Source organism: Lissotriton vulgaris, chromosome 7 (assembly GCF_964263255.1).
Source record: "Lissotriton vulgaris chromosome 7, aLisVul1.2, whole genome shotgun sequence".
Lineage (NCBI taxonomy): Eukaryota > Metazoa > Chordata > Amphibia > Caudata > Salamandridae > Lissotriton > Lissotriton vulgaris.
The window spans coordinates 839,599,235-839,617,787 of NC_141695.1; the positions used below are offsets into that span (position 1 = coordinate 839,599,235).

At 48.5% G+C, this 18,553-nt stretch overlaps 1 long non-coding RNA gene across 1 annotated transcript; it reads left to right on the forward strand.

Annotated features, from left to right (window-relative positions):
- Window positions 1–440: 440 nt before the first annotated feature.
- On the forward strand, window positions 441–16,197 carry LOC147702527 (uncharacterized). Its single transcript, XR_015297537.1, has 5 exons — window positions 441–534; window positions 6,568–6,757; window positions 11,290–11,439; window positions 12,934–13,029; window positions 15,591–16,197. It is a non-coding gene; the product is annotated as an uncharacterized LOC147702527 (long non-coding RNA).
- Window positions 16,198–18,553: the final 2,356 nt, after the last annotated feature.

Here is an 18,553-nt window from a genome sequence, read left to right on the forward strand (position 1 = left end):
CCTAAGCGCTCCATGCTTGCCGGGCAGTACACTCACTTTACCAAAGCCGCAGTCCCCGGCAGCACTGACATGTGCGGGCCCCTGCTGCAGGTGAGAAGTTTCTGCTGAGTTAAGATGAGGATTCGCCTGGGGAGATCATCGAGGTGCGGACGGATGAAGTAATAACACGTAACTACCGCTTGCCCTGCCTTCGCGCCCACAGACAGTTATGGATACACTGTTAGTTGAAATCACGTGACCTCTCCATGTCACGTGAACGCCCTGGACTGCGGAGGCCGGTGTTCTATAATCCGCTGCTCCCATGACTGAGCGCCCCCCCTGTCATTGTGCGCATGCGCACCAATGGTGCGCATGCGCACATTAATTTTTATGACGTTTCATGACGTTTCAATACCCCGCCCATCAGGGACTGCACCCCCGGTTTGTGCGCACATGCGCATGCGCACATTAAGGTTTGTGCGCACATGCGCATGCGCACATTCATTTTCTACGTTGCCAGGAGGTGGACGTTCCTCCGTGAATGCGGCAGCCTAGGTAAGGATGGTCTCCCCTCCAGGCCTTGTACTTATGCGGCCCGTTTCCCTAGGCAGTGCCGCGGCCTCTCGTGGGTGGCAGATCCAACAGGCTCGCAGGTCGCGCTCCGTGGGAAGACGCCACAGTGGCGTCACTAGGGTGGTGCGGGGGTGCCTCTCGTGGGTGGCAGATCCGACAGGCTCGCAGGTCGCGCTCCGTGGGAAGACGCCACAGTGGCGTCACTAGGGTGGTGCGGGGGTGCCTCTCGTGGGTGGCAGATCCGACAGGCTCGCAGGTCGCGCTCCGTGGGAAGACGCCACAGTGGCGTGACTAGGGTGGTGCGGGGGTGCGGAGCTAGTTACTTAGATGTCCTAAATTTATTTATGCATTTTTATATAGCGCGGACTTTACAAAACAGGTGAGGCCAATGAACTGGGGAAGATACTGTGGTCAGCCCTTACAAGTCGTGCGAACAACGCACTGTGCAAAAACAACTTTTTTTCTGCTGGATATACCTCCACCCCATTTGTGCTTGCCACATTTTGTGGTGAATTGTGTTATGTGAGGCTCACACATCAGAGAACTCCGCTGCATCAGCGCAGATCACTATTTTGGGATTGGCAGATACAGGTTTTGTAGTCACTGGGTTCCCCGGCTGATGGCGGTATGCTTTGTAAACCTGTTGTGCCTCATTAAAATTACAGATTTCAACTAACAAACTACTGTCTTGTGCCTTCATGGGATCCCTGGGTTTGTAAATATTAGATTTGGACCAGAGCATTAAAATGCGTCCCTAGGTGGTACAGAAGAGACGAGTAGTTTATGTCTGGGGCCAATCTATCATGCTTTGAAACATTCCCAATTACACGTCAGAGTATGGACATCAATTAATAGTTACGGTTAGCTATACCATATTTTGCAATTTGACATTCAATTAGTAATCCTTAAGTTAAAGGAACCTGTATAAGGCACGCCTCTAGCAACCACCTGTTATCTTCTCTGGTGGCCTTAAGTGCGTATGTATGCACACTTTCACTTCCGGCAGTGCCACCTGCTGCCTCCTGATATTCACTAACCTTGTGATTATTTACGTCTGACAGACAACGCCACCTTTTTGTCTGTATTACCTATTGTTGAATTCTCCATAGTGCCACTTGTGTTCGGCCTACAGTGACAATATCTACTCTCACAACTACAACTCTTCTGTAGTTCCCCGCACACTAAGAGAGGAAACTATTCTACACACACATGGGCAGTGATTCCCAGACTTCCTTCACAAAGCTAATTGCTCCATTCAGCATTTCCCTTTGTCAGATCTGTATATAAGCCTTTAAAGTGGAATATTCCACAACATTTGTTTTTTATTTTGCAGATATCAGATAGTCTTTGACATAATGTGTGGTGAATTATATAGTACACTTGGCATTACTAATGGACTTAAAGCAACATATCCACCTGTAATCCTCCCACCAGGGTTTGCAACCTTTAATGCATATCTGGCTCTCTTGATGGCCACAGATTTAGGCTAGAGTTGTTTAACGTTAAACAAAATATACATACATTTTAAAAATCAAATAAATTTTATCTAGTTAACATTATTTCTATTGGGTGTTATTTTAAGTCCCAGCCTGTTATTTTCTAAGGGAGTGTGAAACAATACCTGTGAATGGCATGTGTGGTATTTGACTTGCTACAAGGCTGTGTCAGAGTACATTTAATACTATTTAGTAGTAACTTTAGATGTGTCGTTTCTGAACAGCAGTGGGTTTACTCTTATGTGGGTGACTGTTTGAAGTAGCCTGCCCCCAAACCCCTTATTTACATTTTTGCGGTAGTTAATCCCCATCTTCCCACCCACCCCATCCCTCCCACATTTACTACCAAGTAGTAATCTTACATGTGTGGAGATCTCTCCACAGAAAAAGCCGGAAGAGGTGAAGATCTCTACTCGCAGGTTTGAGAATTGCATTGTAGTAAGTAGTACTACTTTACTTTTAACAAAATGCAGTTTATGAATTGGGGCCAATAACTCTTGCTAAAAAATGAAAATGCCTGTAGGGCAAAACACCAAATCCAGGTATTGTTTCAAATAACAAGCTGGCAAATCATCTGCATCTTACAAATGTGAATCTTTCTATCATTTAGCAAATCTCCATATCTGCCCCACAATTGGTAATCTTTTGTACAAAGTGTATTCAACTCAATTAAGCTTTATTCGATTTTTGCATGAAAAAAACATAAAAGTGTACAGTTAAAAACACATATACAGTACATAGTTAATATTAATTATAAGATGTTCAATTATACAAATTTAGGTTAAAAAAGGCTATTAAGACAGTTACGACCAGTTTACTTTACACAATTCATATACAAATAGCTTTTCTTCATTTGATTACGCATTTTAAGAATGATGCGACCAATACATGAGGTAGTAAAGGTCATTCGCATCAGCAGTGGGCTTTTTCAGCAGAGGGGTGACCTGCCCAGTTTTGAAGGGGACAGGAAGGGAGCCTTGCCAGAGGGAGAGGTTGATCAGAGTGGTCCAACAGGGGAGGGAATGGGCATAGAAGTCAAAGGCAATGGCACTGGGGATAGGGTCAAGCGAGTGGTTGGAGGGCTTTGTTTCGCGTATGCATTTGAGAAGGGCATCTTCAGATATGGGGTCAAAGCTCTGCCAAATGGCTAAGGATTTGCGCTCCTCTGGAGGTGTAGGATGAGCAACCTGATCCACAAGTGATTTCACCTTTCCATCGAAGAAAGTAGCGAAATCCGCTGCTCTCTTTGTAGAATCCTCCACCTTGGAGGTTGGGGGAGAGCAGCTCGGAGTCTTGATGAGATCGAATAGTTTTTTGGGTCTATTTTTGGCGGAATCAAGGAGGGTTTTGAAGTGCGTCGCTTTCTCAAGGAAGATGTGCTTGTGGTATTTGGATCTTGCTGTGCGAAGCAAGGCTAAATTGTCAGTGGAAGGCAATTGCCTCCATTGCTTCTCCAGGAATCTTAGCTGCTTCCTTTCCTCATAAAGGGATTTGTTGAACCAAGGTGCTGAGGGAGTGGGCCTTATCCTTTTGCTTTTGAGTGGAGCGACGTTATTAATTTCAGCTTCAAGAACTGTGAGGCATTGGGAGGTGAGATCGTCAACAGCTATGTTCGGGTCTAGCCTTGGAAGTGAAAGCAAAGCTGATTCACAGAGGGGACCGACATCAATGTTTTTGGCATCACAGAACCAGGAGATGGCCCTCTTGGGTTGGCCAAGAGTTATAGAGTGTGAAAGTTGAAGAGAGAATGGGATGAGGTGGTGGTCAGACCAATCTACATGAATAGGGGTAGAAGTAGAAAGCATGCCTGCTTTAGAAATAACAAGGTCCAGGATTGCGCCCTTAGAGTGGGTTGGTTCAGTGCAGTGTTGGATAAGATCATTTGCCGAGAGGAAGGTGGCCAGTGAGTTCGCAGAGGAGTCTTGTGGTGCGCCCCAGTGGAGATTGAAGTCACCCACGATGGTCTGATTGTCACTTTGAGAGTATTGGTCGCTGATGAAGTCTTTGAGATCTTCTATAAACGAAGAGCTACTGCTACAAGGCGGGCGGTAAATGATATGGAATCTGAGCGGTGAACGGTGTTGCAATTGAAGCTCAAGAGAAAGGCACCTGCTCTCTGACTCATCACAGCGCGGTCACGCGCCCTCCAGGGAGTGGACTGAGGTCGCGGAGACCGTGCGTGCGCCGCAGTGGTGAAACACAATACCTACGACGACATCAGACAGAGGCCACCACCTTCTTCTCTGTGATATCGCGTCGCAATTCGCCTTCGAATTTGGGATGCCAGGGACGACTGTGAGACCAGAGAGAAATAATATTTACATCAGATAGATGCCAAGTTTCAGAATGCTTATGTGTGAATTTTTTTAAATTTCAGTGTAATTATGAGTGACACGATTCGGCCACTCTTTCTCGCGAGCAAATTCAAGCAATGAAGACCAGGGTATTAGGGTCCACACTCTGCTCCTCAGTCAATCATAAGTCTCTTTGCTCGGTCGGTTGCAAGGCCGTCCATTTTAGTACCTTGCGAGAACCACTGAGCCTGTCGCCATTTCTTACATCCCTCCCTGATATAAACACTCCCCGATAATGCTCCACTCAGCCCTTGGTCCATCTACCAGGCCCAGAGGGCTGCCCAGGTCATGCCCAGGTCACTGTCCATCTGTCCCTGCATATACTTGGATTAAGGAGTCTGCTGTCCACATGGGTAAAGATTTGCGTATTAAAAAGGCAAGTCTCATCTGATGTGGTTAATGAGCATTTGCTCTGTTTTTTAAAGGAGGCATTTGATCCCACCTCTACTGCTCTCAACTTATAATACCTAGGATTTGGGGAGACATTCAAGAAAATAGTAGCGATGCAAGTGGGATTGGGGAGGGACACACGCATAACCACCCGTGGTACCCTGTTACTGCTCTCGTGTCCATGAGGATTTATACTGCTCAGATGCTGTCCCACCTTAACAGATGTATACTCTTCAATGGTGGTACTGCGAGAACATGCCCCTGCCCATTAAATTGCACACTCGTCAATAGCAGTAGTACCAGATGTTCTCCCACTAGCAGGCTGCATACTCTTCGATAGTACTATTGCCCAGACATTCTCGCGCCCAGGAGGATACATACTCCTCAACGGTGGTACTGCTCTGATGCTCTCCTGCCCATGACAAAGCAAGCATACTCCGATTTGAAAGGATAAATGCTGGATTTAGATCTCCGGACGGTGAGAGCCTAACTTAATGGCGGCCATTCACCAGTGTACCACCTAGCGCCTAAGAACTTAAAACCTGAAATTCTTAACGAGGCATAGCTCTCTCAGTGATTCCTATCATAATGTCGGTCTGATGTTTCCACTGCATCTAGTGCATATTTTAAGCAGGTATTGGCGATGCTCTTGCAGGGCCGGACTGGGAACCAGAACCGGCCCTGGCAAAGTGTGTTAAGAATACAAAACTATTGAGTGTTCTTAACTTCTTTATTCCGACCAACACGTTTGCTCCTAACATGGAGCGAAGCGGCAGTCAGCTCGGCGATCAGCTGGTAACTGTCATATGTGACAGTTATCAGCTGGTGACCTCACTGCTAAACGGTGTCCTCGCAGGGACACTGGGAAGCACGTCTAGTAAGGTGTCCTAGGAGGGACACAAGTATTATAAACACAACACATCCCCCTCCTTTGGGGGTGATGGGAACAGTAGAAACAGATAGAGAACATAAGGTTCCACTATCCACAAATGTAGTCCTTAAGTTTAGCTGGCGGTCCTAACAGTCTGCCGGTCCTGCTAATGTCCACCGGTCTCGCCCCGTCATGGGTTGGAACGACAGGTAGTCTGCGCCTTGCGCCTGCAGGTCTGGATGAAGGAACAGAACGGTCCGCTCGCTGGGTGTTTTCATGTGTACCTTAATCGCTCCCGTCCCCAGGGGTGGCAGGAAATTCAATGTCGGATTCGGTGTCAGAAAAATAAAGTCCTCCCTTACTCTATCGCCCTCCTTCCCTATCTTATCTATCGCCCTCACTCTATCTATCGCCCTCCCTCTATTTATCGCCCTGTTCTCTTCTCTTCTCACGTGCTGATCTGCTGCTCTCTTCCACCCCACCTCCTTCTTTAACTCCCTGTTCTTTTACTGTGCTGATCTGCTGTTCTTTCACCCCGCCTCCTTCTCTAACTCCCTGTTCTCTCACACACAACCACACCACACACAACCAAACCACACGCACAACCAGACCCAACCACACACATGTTTATAAGCATTTTATCTTCTTTATTTCTCAACTCACTAATGCAAATGAAAACCTGTACAGCAGTGTCCTTGCTGCAGTTTTCATAATTGTACCCAAGAAGTATCTACACCTACCAGAATGGCAACAACTGCTGCTTAGCCTACGAATTCCTTGACCACCCAACATTGGTTCTTGGATTATGCCTGCCATTATTATAAAACTGTTAACACATTTTTGGACACCATGTAACTTGCCTTATCTGCATACTCTCTGCTAATTTTATGTTATCAATTTGCAGGATTATGGCGGGATTCAGAGACCTGGAATTGTTGTCGACTACCAGAAAAGTCTGGTATTTGGTGGGCCTGCTGGAAGGTGGATGAAAAGAAAGATGATGCAATCGCTTAATAAACCCATTGGAGGGGCGTTTGTCGGCAAAAAACCTAAATTGAGAAAACCTGGATCAAATGGCAATGCGGTCAAAGAAGGTATGTTTCTAGATAGACAGCTTCTGTTTTTTAGGTTTCGCCTGGCGATCCGCTGCATAGCAGTGTTTGCGCAGGCGAAAACTTTTGTTTAGCAGTATGGGTGCTTTGTCCCGCCTGCTCTTCCATTGGCTAGCTCCATAAATGGAGGCTAGCCATTGAAAGGGACATCTGTCTGTTATTGCCCTCCAATCTATCTCTCGCACTCCCTCCCTCTATCTCTCGCACTCCCTCCCTCTATCTATCGCCCTCCCTCTATCTATCGCCCTCCCTCTATCTATCGCCCTCCCTCTATCTATCGCCCTCTATCTATCTATCTATCGCCCTCTATCTATCTATCTATCGCCCTCCCTCTCTCTATCTATCGCCCTCCCTCTCTCTATCTATCGCCCTCCCTCTCTCTATCTATCGCCCTCCCTCTCTCTATCTATCGCCCTCCCTCTCTCTATCTATCGCCCTCCCTCTCTCTATCTATCGCCCTCCCTCTCTCTATCTATCGCCCTCCCTCTCTCTATCGCCCTCCCTCTCTCTATCTATCGCCCTCACTCCCTCTATCTATCGCACTCCCTCTATCTATCGCACTCCCTCTATCTATCGCACTCCCTCCCTCTATCTATCGCCTTCCCTCCCTCTATCTATCGCACTCCCTCTATCTATCGCCTTCCCTCCCTCTCTCTATCTATCGCCCTCCCTCTCTCTATCGCCCTCCCTCTCTCTATCTATCGCCCTCACTCCCTCTATCTATCGCACTCCCTCTATCTATCGCACTCCCTCTATCTATCGCACTCCCTCCCTCTATCTATCGCCTTCCCTCCCTCTATCTATCGCCCTCCCTCTATCTATCGCCTTCCCTCCCTCTATCTCTCGCACTCCCTCCCTCTATCTCTCGCACTCCCTCCCTCAATCTCTCGCACTCCCTCTCTCTATCGCCCTCCCTCTCTCTATCTATCGCCCTCCCTCTCTCTATCTATCGCCCTCCCTCTCTCTATCTATCGCCCTCCCTCTCTCTATCTATTGCCCTCCCTCCCTCTATCTATCGCACTCCCTCTATCTATCGCACTCCGTCTATCTATCGCACTCCCTCCCTCTATCTATCGCCTTCCCTCCCTCTATCTATCACCCTCCCTCTATCTATCTATCTATCGCCCTCCCTCTATCTATCTATCGCACTCCCTCTATCTATCGCACTCCCTCTATCTATCGCACTCCCTCCCTCTATCTATCGCCTTCCCTCCCTCTATCTATCGCCCTCCCTCTATCTATCGCCCTCCCTTTATCTATCGCCTTCCCTCCCTCTATCTCTCGCCTTCCCTCCCTCTATCTCTCGCACTCCCTCCCTCTATCTATCGCCTTCCCTCCCTCTATCTCTCGCACTCCCTCCCTCAATCTCTCGCACTCCCTCTCTCTATCTATCGCCCTCCCTCTCTCTATCTATCGCCCTCCCTCTCTCTATCTATCGCCCTCCCTCTCTCTATCTATCGCCCTCCCTCTCTCTATCTATTGCCCTCCCTCCCTCTATCTATCGCACTCCCTCTATCTATCGCACTCCGTCTATCTATCGCACTCCGTCTATCTATCGCACTCCCTCCCTCTATCTATCGCCTTCCCTCCCTCTATCTATCACCCTCCCTCTATCTATCTATCTATCGCCCTCCCTCTATCTATCTATCGCACTCCCTCTATCTATCGCACTCCCTCTATCTATCGCACTCCCTCCCTCTATCTATCGCCTTCCCTCCCTCTATCTATCGCCCTCCCTCTATCTATCGCCTTCCCTCCCTCTATCTCTCGCCTTCCCTCCCTCTATCTCTCGCACTCCCTCCCTCTATCTCTCGCACTCCCTCCCTCAATCTCTCGCACTCCCTCCCTCAATCTCTCGCACTCCCTCTCTCTATCGCCCTCCCTCTCTCTATCGCCCTCCCTCTCTCTATCTATCGCCCTCCCTCTCTCTATCTATCGCCCTCCCTCTCTCTATCTATTGCCCTCCCTCCCTCTATCTCTCGCACTCCCTCCCTCTATCTCTCGCACTCCCTCCCTCTATCTCTCGCACTCCCTCCCTCTATCTCTCGCACTCCCTCCCTCTATCTCTCGCACTCCCTCCCTCTATCTCTCGCACTCCCTCCCTCAATCTCTCGCACTCCCTCTCTCTATCGCCCTCCCTCTATCTATCGCCTTCCCTCCCTCTATCTATCGCCTTCCCTCCCTCTATCTCTCGCACTCCCTCCCTCTATCTCTCGCACTCCCTCCCTCAATCTCTCGCACTCCCTCCCTCAATCTCTCGCACTCCCTCTCTCTATCGCCCTCCCTCTCTCTATCTATCGCCCTCCCTCTCTCTATCTATCGCCCTCCCTCTCTCTATCTATCGCCCTCCCTCTCTCTATCTATCGCCCTCCCTCTATCTATCGCCCTCCCTCTCTCTATCTATCGCCCTCCCTCTCTCTATCTATCGCCCTCCCTCCCTCTATCTATCGCACTCCCTCCCTCTATCTATCGCCCTCCCTCCCTCTATCTATCGCCCTCCCTCTATCTATCGCCTTCCCTCCCTCTATCTATCGCCTTCCCTCCCTCTATCTATCGCCCCCCCTCTCTCTATCTATCGCCCTCCCTCTCTCTATCTATCGCCCTCCCTCTCTCTATCTATCGCCTTCCCTCTCTCTATCTATCGCCTTCCCTCTCTCTATCTATCGCCTTCCCTCCCTCTATCTATCGCCCTCCCTCTATCTATCGCCTTCCCTCCCTCTATCTCTCGCCTTCCCTCCCTCTATCTCTCGCCTTCCCTCCCTCTATCTCTCGCACTCCCTCCCTCTATCTCTCGCACTCCCTCCCTCTATCTATCGCCTTCCCTCCCTCTATCTATCGCCCTCCCTCTATCTATCGCCTTCCCTCCCTCTATCTCTCGCACTCCCTCACTCAATCTCTCGCACTCCCTCCCTCTATCTCTCGCACTCCCTCCCTCAATCTCTCGCACTCCCTCCCTCAATCTCTCGCCCTCCCTCTCTCTATCTATCGCCCTCCCTCTCTCTATCTATCGCCCTCCCTCTCTCTATCTATCGCCCTCCCTCTCTCTATCTATCGCCCTCCCTCTCTCTATCTATCGCCCTCCCTCTCTCTATCTATCGCCCTCCCTCTCTCTATCTATCGCCCTCCCTCCCTCTATCTATCGCACTCCCTCTATCTATCGCACTCCGTCTATCTATCGCACTCCCTCTATCTATCGCCTTCCCTCCCTCTATCTATCACCCTCCCTCTATCTATCTATCACCCTCCCTCTCTCTATCTATCGCCCTCCCTCTCTCTATCTATCGCCTTCCCTCTCTCTATCTATCGCCTTCCCTCTCTCTATCTATCGCCTTCCCTCCCTCTATCTATCGCCCTCCCTCTATCTATCGCCTTCCCTCCCTCTATCTCTCGCCTTCCCTCCCTCTATCTCTCGCACTCCCTCCCTCAATCTCTCGCACTCCCTCTCTCTATCGCCCTCCCTCTCTCTATCTATCGCCCTCCCTCTCTCTATCTATCGCCCTCCCTCTCTCTATCTATCGCCCTCCCTCTCTCTATCTATCGCCCTCCCTCTCTCTATCTATCGCCCTCCCTCTCTCTATCTATCGCCCTCCCTCTCTCTATCTATCGCCCTCCCTCTCTCTATCTATCGCCCTCCCTCCCTCTATCTATCGCACTCCCTCCCTCTATCTATCGCCTTCCCTCCCTCTATCTCTCGCACTCCCTCCCTCTATCTCTCGCACTCCCTCCCTCTATCTCTCGCACTCCCTCCCTCTATCTCTCGCACTCCCTCCCTCAATCTCTCGCACTCCCTCCCTCAATCTCTCGCCCTCCCTCTCTCTATCTATCGCCCTCCCTCTCTCTATCTATCGCCCTCCCTCTCTCTATCTATCGCCTTCCCTCTCTCTATCTATCGCCTTCCCTCTCTCTATCTATCGCCTTCCCTCCCTCTATCTATCGCCCTCCCTCTCTCTATCTATCGCCCTCCCTCTCTCTATCTATCGCCCTCCCTCTCTCTATCTATCGCCCTCCCTCCCTCTATCTATCGCACTCCCTCCCTCTATCTATCGCCTTCCCTCCCTCTATCTCTCGCACTCCCTCCCTCTATCTCTCGCACTCCCTCCCTCTATCTCTCGCACTCCCTCCCTCTATCTCTCGCACTCCCTCCATCAATCTCTCGCACTCCCTCTCTCTATCGCCCTCCCTCTCTCTATCTATCGCCCTCCCTCTCTCTATCTATCGCCCTCCCTCTCTCTATCTATCGCCTGTGCCCTCAGCTCTTACACCTGTGCCCTCAGCTCTGACCCTGCCCTGTGCCACACATTGAATTGGAGATCTCTGCCTCGTTCACAGTTGCTAGATGGACCATATCAGTAATATTCATTGGCAGTCTGGGATGGGACAAAAACCTGACTGGAGGTGGTTGGGGTTTTTTGGGGAACTTGGACGATCACATTGTCACTGTTAATGTGTACTCTCCAGCCTGGCACGCTGCTGCAGCCGGTGACTGCTCCTCTGAACTCTTCTCTCCTTCCCAGAGCTTAACACCAAGAAGCTTGCTGCAGACAATTGCGAAGAACAAGGACCAGGGTACCTACGATGACTTTGTGGAGGGGCTGAGGGTCTTCGACAAAGAAGCCAATGGCTCTGTGATGGCGCTGAGCTGCGACATGTACTAGTCACTCTGGGTAAGAGGCCATTTTGGCACAGTACTATTTTCAAGGCAGAGAGTAATTGACTGCTGAACTCCCCAGCCCCCCTGCAGTATTCAGGGCCCCCCTTTCTGATTCCGAGCTTAGATTTCTACCCGCGTCTGGATATTACAGTTAATGTGCCCTGTTTCAGCCTTACAAAGTGTCCTATCAATCTCATTTAACTGTACATTCTTTTGGGGCGAGGGAGGACGGGGACATGGTTGGGTTACAAGTGGTTTTTGGATTGCCCATTCTACAGGCTTGAGCTTTGACTGACTAATAGTTAGTCTTGGTGAGCCATGTCCTGGAAATTGGTGGCGCCCTTGTCTTGTGGGTAGCTGCCTCTTCAGAACATCTGCTCTGTCTGGTTTTACCCTGGTGGCTGGCTAGTCTCACCAGCCAGTGCTGCTTCTGTGGCGGAAGTGTATTTGGTGGGTAAGTGCTGGGTCTGAAGCTGTGCGTGCTGCTGCATTCTTGGCAGTTAATCTGGAAGGTGTTTGATCGAAGCCTGTGTGCATTTTTGTCCTTTCCTTTGTGCAGGTGAGAAGATCTGTCTGTGTGTGTGGCTCTGTCTGTGTGTGTGGCTCTGTCTGTGTGTGTGGCTCTGTCTGTGTGTGTGGCGCTCTGTCTGTGTGTGTGGCGCTCTGTCTGTGTGTGTGTGGCGCTCTGTCTGTGTGTGTGTGGCGCTCTGTCTGTGTGTGTGTGTGTGGCGCTCTGTCTGTCTGTGTGTGTGTGGCGCTCTGTCTGTGTGTGTGTGGCGCTCTGTCTGTCTGTGTGTGGCTCTCTGTCTGTGTGTGGCGCATAGCGCTCTGTGTGTAGCGCTCTGTGTGGATAGCTTCTTTTGTCGGCTCTGTGTGTGGGTGGCTCTGTCTGTGTGAGAGTGGCTCTATATGAATGTCAGTGCAACCCATCACGTCATTAACAATTACAGACCTTCACATCGCCAACACCTTGGCATTGGTTTGATAGTTGAAATAATTGGGCAGTGTGGTGGTTATAATATTAATTATGGGTATCTCAAATAAAGGCTTTGTCAATGTGAAGGGCATGTCTTTGAAATTGGATGGCCTCTTCTCCCTATTTCATTTTTTTCCAAATCCTTGGGCTCTCTCATTGACCAATCTGTGTCCTTCAAAGGGCATGTCCTGAAAAGAGCACAGACATCGGAGTCCCAGCTTACATTAAAGCACATTATCTGCTCGCCTGGTCTCTTGGCTGTGCTCTTTTCCCCTTGGGGGTTTCAGGTCACGGCCTGCTTGGTGGGGTTTGATTGCTTGCTTGTGGAGGGAGCGAGATTGCGGGTCATTCCCTAATAAGAGTCCCTGGTATTTTTTAAATGCTTATCTGGCACACCCTGGTGGCAGAGTAGTTTCAAAAGGGTTTCTGTCCACATTGAATGCCTTCTCTTCTAGGTTCCAACCAAGTTATTGTAGTTGAACTAGCAGTATGTGTATAAATTAACGTTTATTTATCTAAAAAAACTTCCAGGATTACAAGGAACAAATAAAAAGGGAGAGCGTACTCACTGCTACAAGTATCCTAAACAACCCAACAGTCAAGTCCCGGTACGAACAGTATGCAACGGTAAGATTTTTAGGAGCCATATCTGAAGACATAGAACCTATTGACTCAAGTTGAATAATTGCTTGGCCAGTTAAATCGGCAGTCCAACTTTTTCTATGAGAGTTACCACAATGGTGAGTGACCATGCCTTCCAGAATTATTGTTCTGACTACTCAGATGTCTGTCACAATTAAAGTTTTACAACCCACTGAAAATGCCAACGGTTCCAGGGGCGTTAGTTTCATTTTTACCCACACAACCATAGAAAAGTCAGCACTTAAAATTTTAATAGGTTTTTTAAAAAAAGCAATTGCCCATGAGGGGGTCCCTCCATGTGTCCTATAGGTTCAGGATACCTGTATCCTGACTCGTGTTTTCACACTGTCAAACCCCCAATCTTCCAGGGTATTGGTGAGCTGCCAGTAGATTCAGAGCTATCCGTTGGAGATGTCTGCTTTAAATATAAATGTAATCCAGCAAATTCTTTATTGGTATTTCTAGTAAGTATATTTCTGTTGCAGTCTTGTATTCAACCAGAAATATGGCCATTCTGCAGTTCTACTTAAAAGCGAATTTCACACCGCACATGGGTAACCCTTCAGCCACAGGCATAAAAGCATCAACAGCTTACCTTCTCTTTCAATAAAACTTCTCAATCTGCCCAATCTACCTTCTCTTTAGGAATGCTGGAAATCTCACTGGATGGAAAGCAATTTCCTCCAGCTGAACGCTGCAAAAACTGAGGTTCTGCTCTTTGGAGATGCCCCCTCCTCTGGTCACCTTCCTGGTGGCCCCCAGAACTAGGCACACCCCCGACCCCGGCAACCACAGTCAAAAACCTCTGTGTTCACCTTCAACAGTCCCTAAACATGAAGAAACACGTTACTCACACAGTCTGATCCTGCTTCCACACCCATGGCTTACTAAGGAAAGCTTTTACTTATGTCCCCGACACAACAAGGAAAACCCTAACACAGGCCCTGATACCAAGCAAGCTGGACTATTGCAACGCCCTATTGATTGCAGCAAATGAGTCCTCCTTAAACCAATTGCAAATGATACCAAACACAGCCGCCTGCACGGTTCTGAATGCTCCCCCCAGATCAGCTTCCTCTCCCCTCCCTCATCAGCTACACTGGCTGCCCATACGACAGCGCGTGAAATTCTAGATCTGCTGTCTCACACACAAAGCTATCTGGAGCAATGGCCCTCCCGATGTAGTAGAGAAACTTCGCCGCTATTACCCGGCTCGGACTCTGCGCGCCAGCTCCCAATCGCTCCTCAAAAGCCCCAACATAAAAAAGGCTAGACCCGGAGGCAAGTCCTTCTCGCACCCTTCATCTGGAATCAACTACAGCTGGCCCTAAGACAGTGTCTGGACCATCTTAAATTCGGAAGACTCCTGAAAACTGCCCTGACAGAGTGAGGGAGTGAGAGTGGGAAAGGGAGACAGTGAGGGAGTGAGAGGGAAAGGGAGGGAAAGGAGGGAAAAGGAGTGACAGAGTGAGGGAGTGACAGGGGGAAAGGGAGACAGTGAGAGGGAAAGGAAGGGAGGGAAAGTGAGTGAGGGAAAGGGAGACAGAGTGAGGGAGTGAGAGAGGGAAAGGGAGACAGAGTGAGAGGGAAAGGGGGGAGGGAGTGAGAGAGGGAAAGGGAGACAGGGGGAGGAAGACAGAGGGAGGGGAACAGAGTATGGGAGAGGTAGGGAGAGTGAGGGAGGGAGACAAATAGAGAGCAAGAGATGTGTGTATCCCGGGTCTGGTGGCTGAGTGGACGAAGGTGTCCGCTGCAGGGACCAGTGATCAACCTCATGGTCAGTTGTGTATTTTTTTGTTGCTCTAGCCCTGCCACCTCCCCCACTGACCCCGCCCCCACTGGTGCGGCCCTCGGACACAAACCACAGTGTAAATTTGGCCCCTGAGAGAACGTTTGTGAGTACCCATGACCTATGCTGTGCTTCCAAGCGCTGAGATACCCCCCTGGGGGTGATTCAAGAGCTATACAAATTAAATAAAATCATTAATTAAATCAAACAGGTACACATGCTGCAAACTGATAAGTTAATGACCATCAACAATTAGCTTGCAGCCTGTAATGCTGTGGATGCACTTCCACCCTTCCTGCCTCCAGGGCTCACACTGCATATTGAATGTTCAGATCTGTTTACTCCTTCCTCAGCTTTGCAAATAACACTTCTTCCGTACTGAGTTTCACCCAAAAAAATTGTAGTTTCGCAGGAAATTAATTTCTTGGAAATGTGATGCCCACCCTCAATATTCCAGTCACCGCCCCCTCTGTACAAGGACTCCTCGGAGCTCATGGGCGTTCATAGACCTGGCATGGATTTTTCCATCCTATGGCCTGTCTGGACATACTCTAAAATTTAGAAGTCCTGCATATGTTCTCCCCGTTGTAAGATGCCTTTTCTAATAATACATTCTTTCTGCTTTTTTGTGATATGAAATCTGAGTTCTTTACTTGCACTGTACACAAGACTTTTGCTGTTACTTTTGTAATAGTTAGTGTGCATTTGTTCTGCAAAATTTTGCTAAAGATGGTTTAAAACTTGTGTTTACTTTTAGGGTGAGAATCCCTTTGAAATCGTTGAACAAACAGGAGAATCGGTAGTTGAGGAAACAACTGATGCGAATGATGAAGACAATGAGCAAAACGAAAAGGAGGACATTGATGGTGAAAACGATGAAAATGAGGAGCAGATAATGTGGAGGCAGAAAGTGCAGATGCGGATGATGCTGCTGACCCAAATGATTACTCTGGGGACTTAACCACCACTGATGAAAACTAGTTGAGAAACTGCCCTGAAAGACCAAACACTTTAGCACACTGCATTGGTGGACTTAAAGAACAATTTTCCGCAAAGTTGAGCAGTTCGTTCACCCTGCATGCATTCCACTTCTGTTTTAATTGCCTATGGGCAAACCGGTTTTATGTTTTGTTTTTTTAGTATATTACGCACAGCAAATGCTTCAGTATTCTTCCAGTGTAAATTGATTTGTTCATGGTTACGTTTTGAGTAATTTTGAGCAGTTGGAGTTCTAAACATTCCAATGTGAATTTTTCCAGTTTTTAGCGCCCAATGTAGTGTTGTATATAATTCAAGCTGTTGTAGCAAAGAAACCCTGATTATGTCCTGCAGTAATAAAGGCTTACAACAAGATTATACACTTATTTTGCACCTCTCCTATATGGTACTGTCTACCTCAAAGAACGGGTACACTCAAGGTGGTGTTTTATGCCCGGAGGTAGCGCCCCAGGGGGGAGCACTCGCCTGTTTAATGCTGATCAAAGGCTCTTTGCTGAGGTGTGAGATTGGAGAGGGTGCCGAGGGTATTCTGGGTGACGAGGTGTCACTGTAAGGCCTGGTAGCCTCTAGATAATCAGCAGAGGTGGGAATGGCAAGAAACATCCGCTCTGCCTATGGGGGCCTTGTGACACCAGCTGGGTGATTCACCCACCGAGGTGTTCCTTTCTTGCTTTAAAGCGTTCGATTTGTCTTGTGTTTTTTCTGCACTTTTATTTAGCGCGAACTCTATCTGAAGGTATTGCAGCGCTTTAAATGAACACTACTTACATCACACAAGGTCACTTTTTAAACAAGAAAAACAAGCATTTTCGGAAATTATGTAGAATATTCCATTTGTGGAGTGCTGCAGTCGGGGCCGGAGCTGAATTTTAATCAGGGGGGGACTGCAGTGATGGACTGCAGTGTGTCTGCTGTTATACCAATGGCATAAATCACGCCGAGCCAGACTCTGCACCCACAGGCACCAGCTCCCGACTGTCAGGGTGGTCGGGAAGCAGCAGGAAAGGTCAGAGGTGCCAGGGAGAGGGGGCTGGACACACAGGAACGGAGGAACCAAGGAAGCAAGAAAGAGCGGGGAAGACGAGGGAGGAAAGGAGAGGAGGAAGAAAATAATATGATAAGGAAGAAGGAAGAGGGGCGAAGACAGGGATAAACGGAGGAGGGGGTTATGAGGGAGGAGAACAGAAGTGGATTGACAGAATAAAGACTACGGAAGTAAAGCGCGAAAACGAAGGAAGCAGTAGAGGCGGGCATGCAGGGTGGAAGGAGTATTGGGGAAAGATCAACAGGATAGAAATAAGAGAATGGAAGGAATAAAGACTGGAAGCTGCACATTGGGGACAGAAGAAATAATGAGCAGAAGTAGAGATGGAGAAAGGCAGACGGACAGAGAAAGAGACTGAAGAGGATGGGGCAATGTTGGAAAGAACGAGGAATGAGGTAAGAAAGAGAAAACCGGAGCGAGAACAAGGAAGGTGGAATGAAGAAGAGGAAATCAAATACGGAAGGCAGTAATAAAGAAGATATGAGAATACAGGTGATGAAGTTGTAGAAAATATGGAGGAAGGGGAAGAAAGGAGAAAGTACACCAAAGCATGTAAGAAAATAAGAGATGCATCGAAGATGAAGAATGGGAGACAGGGAGATTGACAGAGGAATACATGAAGGAGGAGACTGAGAGAAGGAGATAGAAATGGGAGGAAAGTGAACAAGTCGGTGTAAAGTGGTAGGTGGAATGAAGCATGGGCCGCAAAGAACACCAAAAAAAAAGCGAGAAAAACTAGCTCTGGCATTGTGCGGAGTGGGGCGGGGGAGCGGCTTCCTTTCAAGTCTGATGCCGAGATATGGTGTGGGATGTGGCTGGCGATGCGCACGCGCCTGGCTCACATGAACTGAATTGAATCCGCAGTTTGGGGAGACTTTTCGGAAGCCTTACTATAATCTCGCCGAACAATGCTTACGCATTGGTTTAGCGAGACCTAACAATTAATGTGTTCGTCTGTAACACAACTGGTGCTCATGTAAAGCGCTCTGATGCCTTCAGGTCTAGTTCACACCCCCCACCCACAAATGTATAAACTTCACACAGGATGACTTCCTTCAGGATGTCCTGCACTGCTGCAAGCTCCTCAGTCCAGGGCGGCACCTCTGAAACTCAATTCTTGCAAGAAGAATTGACAACCACCTCAAATTGTGAAAGCCTTCAAACCTGGCTGTTTATCTCCTTCGACGCTCATGACGAGCTCAGCTCGTCATGGTGTACACCTCCATACACTCATGACGAGCTGAGCTCGTCATGAACAATGGGATCCAATATAACTCAGCACAGGAGGAAAATAACACTAGCATCGATGGTGTTAAAGTTCCTTGAAGCTGTGAGACAGCATGCTGCTGAAGCACAGGGGGCACGGGTTTTCAGTCACAGAGGTGTAGTTTGGTCAGTAAGATTGGGGGTGTGAGCTTCAGATTTCCCAACAATTGCGCTGGCATTTAATGTTATAATACATTATACAACAAGCAGGGTGCATGAGAGGGGCTAAAGTGGCAGTGGAAAGGGAGACAAATGAGGATGGGTAGCGGTACTAAGGGAGAGAAAACACAATATTTTGTAAAATAACCAACATTTATGAAGACTTTTAAAACAGAGAGGGAGACAGTGTATTGTTTGTCTGCATGTATGCAAACATTCCTGGTGAAATCCGACCGACACCTCACCATACC